This window comes from Stegostoma tigrinum, unplaced genomic scaffold, assembly GCF_030684315.1.
Source record: "Stegostoma tigrinum isolate sSteTig4 unplaced genomic scaffold, sSteTig4.hap1 scaffold_230, whole genome shotgun sequence".
Taxonomy (NCBI): domain Eukaryota; kingdom Metazoa; phylum Chordata; class Chondrichthyes; order Orectolobiformes; family Stegostomatidae; genus Stegostoma; species Stegostoma tigrinum.
In genome coordinates this window covers 46,422-60,491 of record NW_026728164.1, presented here as the reverse complement: position 1 = coordinate 60,491, position 14,070 = coordinate 46,422, and the positions used below count along the sequence as shown (strand labels likewise).

Genomic DNA, 14,070 nt, shown 5'->3' with positions numbered 1-14,070 from the left:
CTGAAAAGGGCAATACAATTTGCCTCAGTCCATAAATCTTCTTCCTCCAACATCCTGAGATGCATCATCTGTATTTCTTCAAATTTACCACAGATTCTGTTTCAATCATCCTTTCAGCAATACGCATGACAACAGTTCGGCATTTTTAGTCCCCTGATAGCCTCCGTTGCACACGTGCATTGTTAGATGATTATTTATTTGTGTGCCTGCTTTTTTGCTCGAATGGAGAAAGGTAAATTTCTGTTCATTTGTCATCAGAGCTATTGCCTCCTCACTCTCATCTTCCTTGTTTTATCCTGTGCTGGAATATTTAATTTGTTGACATATCTGAAATATGTGGATGAATGGATTGGGTTTTGTAACATTGCATTCCCCATAGACCATCTGCCGATACTGTTGCTTGTTCTAACACTTATTATCTTGCAGAGTGGAAAATGCAGTTTGAAAGCAATGGAACATTATCGATGAAGAAGTTGATGCATAAATTGCTGCGATCTTCTAAACTACAAACTCACCTTCAATTCTTTCTCGGTCAGAGCATTGTGCTGGCGCAAATGAATCGTGTTCTCAATGGGACTTCCAAAACCATGGAATTGAATTTGCATATTGATTTCTTCTTCCCTCTTCAGAAATGCAAAGTAGTATCGTGATGAAGCTTCCAAGGCGATGATTGTGTCCTTCAATGAACGGAAAAGTGACTTTTAGATTCACGGAAATATTTCACTACTTCTATAGACATGAAAGGCAAACATTCTCCCTGCATCTGACCCAGTCTCATTTTATCGTATCTTTCTCATTTTACATGCCACGGGATAATCATTGCAGTGTAACAGAAATGTTGATCATGGAAATTTATCACTGTTTTCATAAATAATGGCAAATTTTCAACATCTTGCAATTGTATGAAGGCTCAGTCTCATCACACCTCGCCTGCTGCACAAAGACATTCTTACACTGCTTTGAATGTTAGGGCTGAAACAAAACACAATCATGACACAAATGCATCAACACACCACTTTCAACAGGATCTGATATCCTTGCCAGGCACTGGAGGGGTTGTGGAGACTGGTGAGTGGATAAAGTTGTTCCTCTGTTCAAGCAGGAAAACGGGGACTTTCCAGGAAACTACAGACTGATGAGTGTCTCATGTCTCAAAGGTATGGGCTAATAAGGGACAGCCAGCATGGCATTATGCGGGGCAGGTTATGTCTTACTAAGTCAGTTGAAGTTTTCACGGAGGTGACAAGGGTGATCAATTTGGGTAGAACAGTTGATAACATATACATGGATTTTACGAAGGTTTTCAACAAGGTCCCTCATGGTATGCTCATCCAGAAGATTAAGATCCATGAGATCCGTGGTGACTTGGCCTGCCCATATAAGGCAGACAGTAGCGGTGGAAGGCTAACAAAGAGAACACAGTATAGGGCTGGAGGAACACAGCAGGCCAGGCAGCATCAACAATGTCAGCTTTCCTGTTCCTCTGATGCTGCCTGACCTGCTGCGTTCCTCCAGCTCCACACTTGGTTATCTCTGATTCCAGCATCTACAGTTCTTGCCGTCTCAGTGGTGGAAAGCTGTTTTTCTGGCTGCAGCTCAGTGACGAGTGGTGTTCCGCATCGATGTGACTTCTGCTGTTTGTGATATATGTAAATGACTTGGTTGCAAATGTAGACGCGGGATTAGTAAGTTTGCAGATGATATAAGGACCAGTGGACTTGTGGGCAGCATGGAAGGTTGTCAAAGGACACAGCAAGATACAGACCAATTGCAAACACGAGCGGAGAAATGGCCGATGGAATTTAATCTGGGCAGGCATGAGGTGTTGCATTTTAGGAGACCAAGTGTTAAGGAAAGGGATACACAGTTAATGGCAGGACCCCAAACAGCAGTGATGTCCAGAGGGATCTTGGGGTCCTAGACCATAACTCCCTGACAGTAGCCACACAAGTAGATAGGGTGGTCAAGAAGGCATATCGCATGCTTGCCTTTATTCATAGGGGAACTCAGTGCAAGAGTCAGGATGTCACATTGCAGCTTTACAAGACTTTGGTGAGACCACACAAGAGTATTGCATTCAATTCTGGCCCCCACATTACACTAAGGACGTGCAGGCTTTGGACAGGGTGCAGAAGAGATTTACCAGCATGCTGACTGGAATAGAGGGGATGAACGACAGGGAGAAGCTGGAAAAACTCTTCGTTTTCTCTGGAGCAGTAGAAGCTGAGGGCAGGCTTGATAGAAGTCTATAAAATTAGGAGATACATAAATACAGCTAACGGTCAGAAAATTTCTCCCCCGGAGTTGAAGTGTCCACTATTAGGGGGCATGCATTTAAGCTGAGAGGGGGGAAGTTCAAAAGAGATGTGAGGGGCAAATATTTCACACTGAGCATGTTAAAAGTGTGGAATACATTGCCCGGGGTGGTAGTGGATGCAGATACGATGAAAGCATTTAAAAGGGACTTTTAGTTCAGTGCACGAATCTGCAAGGAATGGAGGGCTATGGATCAAGGACAGGCAGAAGGGATTATTTCATTTGTTGTCATGTTTGGCCCAACATGGTGGGCCAAAGGGCACATTCCTGTTGCTGTCGTGTTCCAAGTTTTATGCTCACCTGTGTCATGATTGCAAAAAGTAGGATTGGGAAGAATTTTTGAGAAGCGTTTGTGAACATCATTTCATGTAAGGACAAATGGGATAAGGATTAGGTGACACAGCACAATCAGATCTTGGAGTCCATGATGAATCATAGGGACCTCACAAGCACCAATGATCAGAGGGATCTCAGGATCTTGATGTGCATGCCTGTTGATCCCCCAATGTAATGGACCAGGTCGTTGAAGTGGTTTGGAAGGCAGATTGGATACTTGTCTTTATTAGACTTAATATTAAGTGGTAGAGTTTCAGAATAGGCAGGGTATGTACAACACTGTTGGGCCGAACCAACATTAAGTCAACGATGAGAAAATACAGTGAGACTTGGACAACGATCAGGCTTGGCCTGATAAAGGATAAGTTACATTTGCACCAGACAAGTGCTAAGCAGCAATCAGCTCCAACAAGAGAGAATATGACCATATCAAAAAAATTCCATGTCCTTATCCTCACATCATCGTTACATTTATTTTTTTTTAAATGTGCAAGTGCTGTCCAAGCCATGCAAGGCTACGGGCCAGGTGTTGGAAATGAGGTCAGAACAATTCAGTGCTTGTTCTTGACTGTCACAGAATCTGTCAGCTTAAGAATGTATTTCTCCTGTATTGTAGACTACTGAGGTGCTTAGCTATCCACTAAACCAAGGTTAACACTGATCTAAAACTAAACTGGGTCAGTTATATAATCAGCAGTAGCCAGGTCCATAGTGCAAACCACCCTGCTGTGGGACAGAGTAAGGCAAATCCAAGTGAGCGAGTGTGGTTCGAGACTCATTCGTTGGGGGCATCGATTCTGTCGCCACATTTGAGACACCAGGGCTGCCTGTTGCTTCCTGGTGCAAGGTCAAGGACATCTCTGATTGGTTGCAACAAATTCTTAAAGGGGAGGGTGAGCAGCCAGAGGCCACGGTGCACGTTGGTACCAATGACATAGGCAGAAAGAGGGATGACATCCTGCAGACTATGTACAAGGAGTTAGCAAAGAGGCTGAAAGGCAGGACCGAGAGGGTAATAATTTATGGGTTGCCATGAGTGCCACATGTTAGTGAGCTAAGTCATAGAAAGATAGGTGAGATGAATGCATGGTTAAGGAGCTGGCACAGGGGGCAGGGTTTCCGGTTCATGGATAATTGGGACCGTTTCTGAGCAAGGGGTGACCTGTCTAAGAGGGATGGGAGGCAAGACGCTGTGAGCGGGTCAGGACGGAGGGGACAAGTCGTTGTGAGCGGCTCACGACGGAGGCAACAAGTGCCTGTGAGCAGGTCAGGAAGGAGGGGCAAGTTGCCGTGAGCAGGTCAGGGCTGCGAGGGCACGTCCCTGTCAGTGGGACAGGACTGCGGGGTAAATTGCTGTGAGCGGATCAGGGCTGTGGGGCCAGTCCCTGTGAGCGGGTCAGGACTGCAGGGGGTCAGTCCTTGTCAGCGGGACAGGACTGCAGGGGGCAAATCGCTGTGAGCGGGTCAGGGCTGCAGGGCCCAGTCCATGTGTGCGGGTCAGGGCTGCGGGGGCCAGAGCCTGTGAGCGGGTCAGGGCTGCGGGGGCCAGTCCCTGTGAGAGGGTCAGGGCAGCGAGCGCGAAAGGACTGCAGGGGGCAAATCACTGCGAGCGGGACAGGGCTGCGGGGGCCAGTTCATGTGAGCAGGTCGGACTGCAGGGGGCCAGTCCCTGTGAGCGGGACAGGGCTGCGGGGGCCAGTCCCTGTGAGGGGGTCAGGGCTGCGGGGGCCAGTCCCTGTGAGCGCGAAAGGACTGCAGGGGGCAAATCGCTGTGAGCGGGACAGGGCTGCAAGGGCCAGTTCATGTGAGCAGGTCGGACTGCAGGGGGCCAGTCCCTGTGCGCGCTTCAGGGCTGCGGGGGCAAGTCACTGTCAGCGGGACCGGTCTGCAGGGGGCAAATCGGTGTGAGCGGGTCAGGGCTGCGGGGGCAAATCACTGTGAGCGGGTCAGGACTGCAGGGGGCCAGTCCCTGTGAGTGGGTCAGGGCTGCGGGGGCAAGTCCCTGTCAGCGGGACAGGCCTGCGGGGTCAAGTCGCTGTCAGCGGGACAGGGCTGCGGGGGACAGTCCCTGTGAGCGCGAAAGGACTGCGGGGCAAGTCCCTGTCAGCGGGACAGGACTGCATGGGGCAAATCGGTGTGAGCGGGTCAGGGCTGCAGGGGGCCAGTCCCTGTGAGCGGGACAGGGTTGTGGGGGCCAGTACCTGTGAGCGGGTCAGGGCTGCGGGGCAAGTCCCTGGGAGCGGGTCAGGGCTGCGAGGGCAAATCCCTGTGAGCGGGACAGGGCTGCGGGGGCCAGTCCCTGCGAGCGGGTCAGGGCTGCGGGGGCCAGTCCCTGTGAGCGGGTCAGGGCTGCGGGGCAAGTCCCTGGGAGCGGGTCAGGGCTGCGAGGGCAAATCCCTGTCAGCGGGACAGGACTGCGGGGTAGATCGGTGTGAGCCGGTCAGGGCTGCGGGGGCCAGTCCCTGTGAGCGGGTCAGGGCTGCGGGGGCCAGTCCCTGTGAGCGGGTCAGGGCTGCGGGGCAAGTCCCTGGGAGCGGGTCAGGGCTGCGAGGGCAAATCCCTGTGAGCGGGACAGGGCTGCCGGGGCCAGTCCCTGCGAGCAGGTCTGACTGCAGGGGGCCAGTCCCTGTGAGTGGGTCAGGGCTGCGGGGGCCAGTCCCTGTGAGGGGGTCAGGGCTGCGGCCACAGGCCGCTGTGAACGGGACAGGGCTGCGGGGGGCAAGTCGCTGTGAGCGGGTCAGGGCTGCGGGGGGCAATATGCTGTGAGCGGGTCAGGGCGGCGGGGCCAGGGTCCCTGTGAGCGGGTCAGGGCTGCGGGGCCCAGTCCCTGTGAGCGGGACAGGGCTGGGGGACCCAGTCCCTGTGAGCGGGACAGGGCAGCGGGGCCCAGTCCCTGTGAGGGGGACAGGGCTGCGGGGCCCAGTCCCTGTGAGCGGGACACGGCTGCGGGGGGCAGTATGCTGTGAGCGGGTCAGGGCTGCGGGGGCCAGTCCCTGTTAGTGTGTCAGGGCTGCGGGGGCCAGTCGGTGTGAGCGGGACAGTGCCCCGGGGCCCAGTCCCTGTGAGCGGGACATGGCTGCGAGGGCCAGTCCACTGTGAGCGGGACAGGACTGCGGGGGGCAAGTCGCTGTGAGCGGGTCAGGACTGCTGAGGGCCAGTCCCTGTGAGCGGGACAGGGCTGCTGGGGCCAGTCCCTGTGAGCGGGACAGTGCTGCGGGGCCCATACCTGTCAGTGGGACAGGGCTGCGGGGCCCAGTCTGCTGTGAGCGGGACAGGGCTGCGGTGGCCAGACACTGTGAGCGGGAAACATCTGCGGGGGACAGTACGGTGTGAGCGGGTCAGGGCCGCGGGGGACAAGTCGCTGTCAGCGGGTGAGGGCTGCAGTGGCCAGTCCCTGTGAGCGGGACACGGCTGCGGGGGCCAGTACCTGTGAGCGGGACAGGGCTGCGGGGCCCAGTCCCTGTGAGCGGGAGAGGGCTGCATGGCCCAGTTCCTGTGAGCGGGTCAGGGCTGCGGGGGCCAGTCACTGTGAGCGGGACAGGGCTGTGGGGGGCAGTACGCTGTGAGCGGGTCAGAGCTGCGGTGGCTCGTCCCTGTCAGCGGGACAGGGCTGCGGGGGGCAGTACGCTGTGAGCAGGACATGGCTGCGGGGCCCAGTCCCAGTGAGCGGGACAGGGCTGCGGGGCCCAGTCCCTGTGATCGGGACAGGGCTGCGGGGCCCAGTCCCTGTGATCGGGACAGGGCTGCGGGGCCCAGTCCCTGTGATCGGGACAGGGCTGCGGGGCCCAGTCCCTGTGAGCGCAAAAGGACTGTAGGGGGCAAATCGCCGTGAGCGGAACAGGGCTGCGGGCGCCAGTCCCCGTGCGCGGGTCAGGGCTGCGGGGGCCAGTTCCTGTGAGCGGCTCAGGGCTGCGGGGCAAGTCCCTGTCAGCGGGACAGGGCTGCGGGGGCCAGTCCGGGAGCGGGTCAGGGCTGCGGGGGCCCGTTGCTGTCAGCTGGACAGGGCTGCAGGGGCCAGTTCCTGAGAGCGCGACAGGACTGCAGGGGGCAAATCGCTGTGAGCCGGTCAGGCCTGCGGGAGCCAGCTGCTGTGACAGCGACAGCAATGCGGGGGCCAGTCCCTGTCAGCGGGTCAGGGCTGCAGGGGTAAGTCGCCGTCAGCAGGACAGGGCTGCGGGGGAAAGTCGCCGTCAGCGGGACAGGGCTGCGGGGGTAAGTCGCCGTCAGCGGGACAGGGCTGCGGGGGTAAGTCGCTATCAGCGGGACAGGGCTGCTGGGGGCAAGTCGCTGTGAGCGGGTCAGGGCTGTGGGGGCCAGCCGCTGTGAGCGGGTCAGGGCTGTGGGGGCCAGTACCTGTTAGCGGGTCACAGCTGCGGCTGCCAGTCCCTGTGAGCGGGTCAGGGCTGCGTGTGACAAATCGCTGTGAGCGGGTCAGGGCTGCGGGGATCAGTCCCGATGAGCAGGTCAGGACTGAGGGAGCAAGTCGCTGTGAGCATGACTGGACTGCATGGGGCAAACCGCTGTGAGCGGGACAGGAGTGCGGGGGCAAACCGCTGTCAGCGGGACAGGGCTGGGCGGGCAAATCGCTGTCAGCGGGACAGGGCTGCGGGGGCAAGTCCCTGTCTGCAGGACAGGATTGCAGGGGACAAATCGCTGTGAGCGGGTCAGGGCTGTTGGTGCCAGTCCCTGTGAGCGGGTCAGGGCTTCGGGGCCCAGGCCACTGTGCGCGGGTCAGGGCAGTGGGGCCAGGGTCCCTGTGAGCAGGACAGGGCTCCGGGGCCCAGGCCGCTGTGAACGGGTCAGGGAGGCGGGGCCCAGTCCCTGTCAGCGCGACAGGGCTGCGGGGGCCAGTCCGGGAGCGGGTCAGGGCTGCGGGGGCCAGACCCCGTGAGCGGATCAGGACTGAGGGGGCAAGTCGCTGTGAACGGGACAGGGCTGCAGGGGGCAAGTCCCTGTCAGCGGGACAGGGCTGCGGGGGCCAGTCCCTGTCAGCGGGACAGGGCTGCGGGGGCCAGTCCCTGTCAGCGGGACAGGGCTGCGGGGGCCAGTCCCTGTCAGCGGGACAGGGCTGCGGGGGCCAGTCCCTGTCAGCGGGACAGGGCTGCGGGGGCCAGTCCCTGTCAGCGGGACAGGGCTGCGGGGGCCAGTCCCTGTCAGCGGGACAGGGCTGCGGGGGCCAGTCCCTGTCAGCGGGACAGGGCTGCGGGGGCCAGTCCCTGTCAGCGGGACAGGGCTGCGGGGGCCAGTCCCTGTCAGCGGGACAGGGCTGCGGGGGCCAGTCCCTGTCAGCGGGACAGGGCTGCGGGGGCCAGTCCCTGTCAGCGGGACAGGGCTGCGGGGGCCAGTCCCTGTCAGCGGGACAGGGCTGCGGGGGCCAGTCCCTGTCAGCGGGACAGGGCTGCGGGGGCCAGTCCCTGTCAGCGGGACAGGGCTGCGGGGGCCAGTCCCTGTCAGCGGGACAGGGCTGCGGGGGCCAGTCCCTGTCAGCGGGACAGGGCTGCGGGGGCCAGTCCCTGTCAGCGGGACAGGGCTGCGGGGGCCAGTCCCTGTCAGCGGGACAGGGCTGCGGGGGCCAGTCCCTGTCAGCGGGACAGGGCTGCGGGGGCCAGTCCCTGTCAGCGGGACAGGGCTGCGGGGGCCAGTCCCTGTCAGCGGGACAGGGCTGCGGGGGCCAGTCCCTGTCAGCGGGACAGGGCTGCGGGGGCCAGTCCCTGTCAGCGGGACAGGGCTGCGGGGGCCAGTCCCTGTCAGCGGGACAGGGCTGCGGGGGCCAGTCCCTGTCAGCGGGACAGGGCTGCGGGGGCCAGTCCCTGTCAGCGGGACAGGGCTGCGGGGGCCAGTCCCTGTCAGCGGGACAGGGCTGCGGGGGCCAGTCCCTGTCAGCGGGACAGGGCTGCGGGGGCCAGTCCCTGTCAGCGGGACAGGGCTGCGGGGGCCAGTCCCTGTCAGCGGGACAGGGCTGCGGGGGCCAGTCCCTGTCAGCGGGACAGGGCTGCGGGGGCCAGTCCCTGTCAGCGGGACAGGGCTGCGGGGGCCAGTCCCTGTCAGCGGGACAGGGCTGCGGGGGCCAGTCCCTGTCAGCGGGACAGGGCTGCGGGGGCCAGTCCCTGTCAGCGGGACAGGGCTGCGGGGGCCAGTCCCTGTCAGCGGGACAGGGCTGCGGGGGCCAGTCCCTGTCAGCGGGACAGGGCTGCGGGGGCCAGTCCCTGTCAGCGGGACAGGGCTGCGGGGGCCAGTCCCTGTCAGCGGGACAGGGCTGCGGGGGCCAGTCCCTGTCAGCGGGACAGGGCTGCGGGGGCCAGTCCCTGTCAGCGGGACAGGGCTGCGGGGGCCAGTCCCTGTCAGCGGGACAGGGCTGCGGGGGCCAGTCCCTGTCAGCGGGACAGGGCTGCGGGGGCCAGTCCCTGTCAGCGGGACAGGGCTGCGGGGGCCAGTCCCTGTCAGCGGGACAGGGCTGCGGGGGCCAGTCCCTGTCAGCGGGACAGGGCTGCGGGGGCCAGTCCCTGTCAGCGGGACAGGGCTGCGGGGTCCAGTCCCTGTCAGCGGGACAGGGCTGCGGGGTCCAGTCCCTGTCAGCGGGACAGGGCTGAGGGGGCCAGTCCCTGTCTGCGGGACAGGGCTGCGGGGGCCAGTCCCTGTGAGCCGGTCAGGGCTGCGGGGGCCAGTCCCTGTGAGTGGGACAGGGCTGCGGGGGCCGGCCCCCGTCAGTGGGACAGGAATGACGGGGCAAGTCACTGTGAGCGCGACAGGACTGCAGGGGGCAAGTCGCGGTGAGCGCGACAGGGCTCTGGGGGCCAGTCCCTGTGAGCAGGTCAGGGCTGCGGGGCAAGTCGCTGCGAGCACGACAGGACTGGAGGGGGCAAGTCGCTGTGCGCGGGACTGGGCTGCGGGGCCCACGCCGCTGTGAGCGGGTCAGGGCGGCTGGGCCCAGGCCGCTGCAAGCGTGTCAGGGCGGCGGGGGCAGGCTGCTGTGAGCGGGTCAGGGTGCCGGGGCCCTGTCCCTGCCAGCGGGTCAGGACTGAGCGGGCAGGCCGCTCTGAGTGGGTCAGGACTGCAGGGGGCAATACGCTGTGACCGGGTCAAGGGCTGCAGGGCCCAGGCCGCTGTGAGCGGGTCAGGGAGGCGGGGCCCAGTCCCTGCCAGCGGGTCAGGGCAGCGGGGGCAGGCCGCTGCGAGCCTGTCAGGGCGGCGGGGGCAGGCCGCTGTGAGCGGGTCAGGGAGGCAGGGCCCAGTCCCTGCCAGCTTGTCAGGGCAGCGGGGGCAGGCCGCTGCGAGCCTGTCAGGGCGGCGGCGGCAGGCCGCTGTGAGCGGGTCAGGACTGCAGGGGGCAATACGCTGTGAGCGGGTCAGGGCTTCGGGGCCCAGGCCACTGTGCACGGGTCAGGGCAGTGGGGCCAGGGTCCCTGTGAGCAGGACAGGGCTGCGGGGCCCAGGCCGCTGTGAACGGGTCAGGGAGGCGGGGCCCAGTCCCTGTCAGCGCGACAGGGCTGCGGGGGCCAGTCCGGGAGCGGGTCAGGGCTGCGGGGGCCAGACCCCGTGAGCGGATCAGGACTGAGGGGGCAAGTCGCTGTGAACGGGACAGGGCTGCAGGGGGCAAGTCGCTGTGAGCGGGTCAGGGCTGTGGGGGGCAATACGCTGTGAGCGGGACAGGGCTGCGGGGGCAAAGCGCTGTCAGCGGGGCAGATTTGCGGGGGCAATCCGCTGTGAGCGGGACAGGGCTGCGGGGGCCTGCCGCTGTGAGCGGGACAGGGCTGCGGGGGCAAGCCGCTGTGAGCGGGACAGAGCTGCGGGGGCAAGTCGCTGTGAGCGGGACAGGACTGCAGGGGGCAATACGCTGTGAGCGGGACCGGGTTGCGGGGGCCGGCCGCTGTGAGCGGGTCAGGGCGGCGGGGGCCGGCCGCTGTCAGCGGGTCAGGGCGTTGGGAGCCGGCCGCTGTGAGTGGGACAGGGCTGCGGGGCGCAAGTTGCTGTGAGCGGGTCAGGGCTGCGGGACCCAGTCCCTGTGAGCGGGTCAGCGCTGCGGGGCCCAGTCCCTGTGAGCGGAAAGGGCCTCGGGACCCAGTCCCTGTGAGCGGGACAGGGCTGGGGGACCCAGTCCCTGTCAGAGGGACAGGGCTGCAGGGGCAAACCGCTGTGAGCGGGTCAGGGCTTCGGGGCCCAGTCCCTGTCAGCGGGTCAGGGCGGCGGGGCCCAGGCCGCGGTGAGCGGGTCAGGGCTTCGGGGCCCAGGCCACTGCGAGCGGGACAGGGGTGCGGGGGACAGTCCGGGAGCGGGTCAGGGCTGCGGGGGCCCGTTGCTGTCAGCTGGACAGGGCTGCAGGGGCCAGTTCCTGAGAGCGTGACAGGACTGCAGGGGGCAAATCGCTGTGAGCCGGTCAGGCCTGCGGGGGCCAGCTGCTGTGACAGCGACAGCAATGCGGGGGCCAGTCCCTGTCAGCGGGTCAGGGCTGCAGGGGTAAGTCGCTGTCAGCAGGACAGGGCTGCGGGGGAAAGTCGCTGTCAGCGGGGCAGGGCTGCTGGGGGCAAGTCGCTGTGAGCGGGTCAGGGCTGTGGGGGCCAGCCGCTGTGAGCGGGTCAGGGCTGTGGGGGCCAGTCCCGATGAGCAGGTCAGGACTGAGGGAGCAAGTCGCTGTGAGCGTGACTGGACTGCATGGGGAAAACCGCTGTGAGCGGGACAGGAGTGCGGGGGCAAACCGCTGTGAGCGGGACAGGAGTGCGGGGGCAAATCGCTGTCAGCGGGACAGGGCTGCGGGGGCAAGTCCCTGTCTGCAGGACAAGACTGCAGGGGACAAATCACTGTGAGCCGGTCAGGGCTGTTGGTGCCAGTCCCTGTGAGCGGGTCAGGGATGCGGGGGCCAGTCCCTGTCAGCGGGACAGCGTTGCGGGTGCCAGTCCCTGTCAGCGGGACGGGGCTGCGGGGGACAGTCCCTGTCAGCGGGACAGGGCTGCGGGGGACAGTCCCTGTCAGCGGGACAGGGCTGCGGGGGACAGTCCCTGTCAGCGGGACATGGGCTGCGGGGGACAGTCCCTGTCAGCGGGACAGGGCTGCGGGGGACAGTCCCTGTCAGCGGGACGGGGCTGCGGGGGACAGTCCCTGTCAGCGGGACGGGGCTGCGGGGGACAGTCCCTGTCAGCGGGACAGGGCTGCGGGGGACAGTCCCTGTCAGCGGGACAGGGCTGCGGGGGACAGTCCCTGTCAGCGGGACAGGGCTGCGGGGGACAGTCCCTGTCAGCGGGACAGGGCTGCGGGGGACAGTCCCTGTCAGCGGGACAGGGCTGCGGGGGACAGTCCCTGTCAGCGGGACAGGGCTGCGGGGGCCAGTCCCTGTCAGCGGGACAGGGCTGCGGGGGCCAGTCCCTGTCAGCGGGACAGGGCTGCGGGGGCCAGTCCCTGTCAGCGGGACAGGGCTGCGGGGGCCAGTCCCTGTCAGCGGGACAGGGCTGCGGGGGCCAGTCCCTGTCAGCGGGACAGGGCTGCGGGGGCCAGTCCCTGTCAGCGGGACAGGGCTGCGGGGGCCAGTCCCTGTCAGCGGGACAGGGCTGCGCGGGCCAGTCCCTGTCAGCGGGACAGGGCTGCGCGGGCCAGTCCCTGTCAGCGGGACAGGGCTGCGGGGGCCAGTCCCTGTCAGCGGGACAGGGCTGCGGGGGCCAGTCCCTGTCAGCGGGACAGGGCTGCGGGGGCCAGTCCCTGTCAGCGGGACAGGGCTGCGGGGGCCAGTCCCTGTCAGCGGGACAGGGCTGCGGGGGCCAGTCCCTGTCAGCGGGACAGGGCTGCGGGGGCCAGTCCCTGTCAGCGGGACAGGGCTGCGGGGGCCAGTCCCTGTCAGCGGGACAGGGCTGCGGGGGCCAGTCCGTGTCAGCGGGACAGGGCTGCGGGGTCCAGTCCCTGTCAGCGGGACAGGGCTGCGGGGTCCAGTCCCTGTCAGCGGGACAGGGCTGCGGGGTCCAGTCCCTGTCAGCGGGACAGGGCTGCGGGGTCCAGTCCCTGTCAGCGGGACAGGGCTGCGGGGTCCAGTCCCTGTCAGCGGGACAGGGCTGAGGGGGCCAGTCCCTGTCAGCGGGACAGGGCTGAGGGGGCCAGTCCCTGTCTGCGGGACAGGGCTGCGGGGGCCAGTCCCTGTGAGCCGGTCAGGGCTGCGGGGGCCAGTCCCTGTGAGTGGGACAGGGCTGCGGGGGCCGGCCCCCGTCAGTGGGACAGGAATGACGGGGCAAGTCACTGTGAGCGCGACAGGACTGCAGGGGGCAAGTCGCGGTGTGCGCGACAGGGCTGTGGGGGCCAGTCCCTGTGAGCAGGTTAGGGCTGCGGGGCAAGTCGCTGCGAGCACGACAGGACTGGAGGGGGCAAGTCGCTGTGAGCGGGTCAGGGCTGCTGGGGCCAGTCCCTGTGAGCGGGTCAGGGCTGCGGGAGCGAGCCGCTGTCAGCGGGACAGGGCTGCGGGGGAAAGTCGCTGTCAGCGGGACAGGGCTGCGGGGGGGCAAGTCGCTGTGACCGTGTCAGGGCTGTCGGGGCCAGTCCCTGTGAGCGGGTCAGGGCTGCGGGAGCGAGCCGCTGTCAGCGGGACAGGGCTGCGGGGGAAAGTCGCTGTCAGCGGGTCAGGGCTGTGGGGGCCAGCCGCTGTGAGCGTGTCAGGGCTGTGGGGGCCAGTACCTGTTAGCGGGTCACAGCTGCGGCTGCCAGTCCCTGTGAGCGGGTCAGGGCTGCGGGTGACAAATCGCTGTGAGCGGGTCAGGGCTGCGGGGGTCAGTCCCGATGAGCGGGTCAGGACTGAGGGAGCAAGTCGCTGTGAGCGTGACTGGACTGCATGGGGCAAACCGCTGTGAGCGGGACAGGAGTGCGGGGGCAAACCGCTGTGAGCGGGACAGGAGTGCGGGGGCAAATCGCTGTCAGCGGGACAGGGCTGCGCGGGCAAATCGCTGTCAGCAGGACAGGGCTGCGGGGGCAAGTCCCTGTCAGCGGGACAGGACTGCGGGGGAAAATCGCTGTGAGCGGGTCAGGGCTGCGGGTGCCAGTCCCTGTGAGCGGGTCAGGGATGCGGGGGCCAGTCCCTGTCAGCGGGACAGGGCTGCGGGGGCAACACGCTGTGAGCAGGACAGGGCTGCGGGGGGCAATACACTGTGAGCAGGTCAGGGCGGTGGGGGCAGGCTGCTGTGAGCGGGTCAGGGCGGTGGGGGCCGGCCGCTGTGAGTGGGACAGGGCTGCGGGGCGCAGTCCCTGTGAGCAGGACAGGGCTGCAGGGGGCAAGTCACTGTGAGCGGGTCAGGGCTGCAGTGGGCAAGTCGCTGTGAGCGGGTCAGGGCTGCGGGACCCAGTCCCTGTGAGCGGGTCAGGGCTGCGGGGCCCAGTCCCTGTGAGCGGAAAGGGCCTCGGGACCCAGTCCCTGTGAGCGGGACAGGGCTGGGGGACCCAGTCCCTGTCAGT

General features: G+C 64.4%; 1 long non-coding RNA gene across 1 annotated transcript in view; it reads right to left on the bottom strand.

Moving 5' to 3' along the window:
* Positions 1-548: 548 nt before the first annotated feature.
* Positions 549-14,070, bottom strand: part of LOC132207955 (uncharacterized) — a 29,763-nt gene continuing 16,241 nt past the window's right edge. The window contains exon 3 of the long non-coding RNA XR_009444038.1: positions 549-677. This is a non-coding gene — a long non-coding RNA (uncharacterized LOC132207955). The remainder of the gene's footprint in view (positions 678-14,070) is intronic.